Consider the following 614-nt stretch of genomic DNA (forward strand, 5'->3'; position numbering starts at 1 on the left):
TTTTGACCTCCCCAATGCACCAACGATATTCACTTTCTGATCGAACAAGATACTGAAGTTGAAAATCGTAGCATTATTTCGACTACTTATCGTGTACACAGACACAAAAAAAAAAAAATAAAAAAAATAAATAAAAAATCACACATCATTGTAAAATCAATACATTCATCGTTCCATTCAGAATCTAAAATTACTAAATTTTTAACACAATTATCACTCAAAAGATAAGAAAAGAAATTTTTAAAATTGTTTTATCATCATTTATCATTAATTACGATATTGAAGTCAAAATGTTTGAAAAGTAAAATTATGTTTTTTTAGTTTATCAAATGACTGGAATACTCAAAATGTATTACCTAGTATTTTTTTGTTTTTTCTCATATCTATTATGTACTTATATATTTTAATACAAGATATTTGTACAATTATTTTTATTTATTTAGTATTTTAGCGTATCAAATGTTAATACACCACAAACTAAAGTACTAAATAAATTATTAATAATATGTTTTTCGGTGACCGTTATGTTATGGTTCTTATTAAGGGGATTCGATACCGTGACATAGTATTTTAGACGTGTTTTTGCCAAACATACCAATTGATCTAATGAAGCG

Source organism: Acyrthosiphon pisum, chromosome X (genome assembly GCF_005508785.2).
Source record: "Acyrthosiphon pisum isolate AL4f chromosome X, pea_aphid_22Mar2018_4r6ur, whole genome shotgun sequence".
NCBI classification, from domain to species: Eukaryota; Metazoa; Arthropoda; class Insecta; order Hemiptera; family Aphididae; genus Acyrthosiphon; species Acyrthosiphon pisum.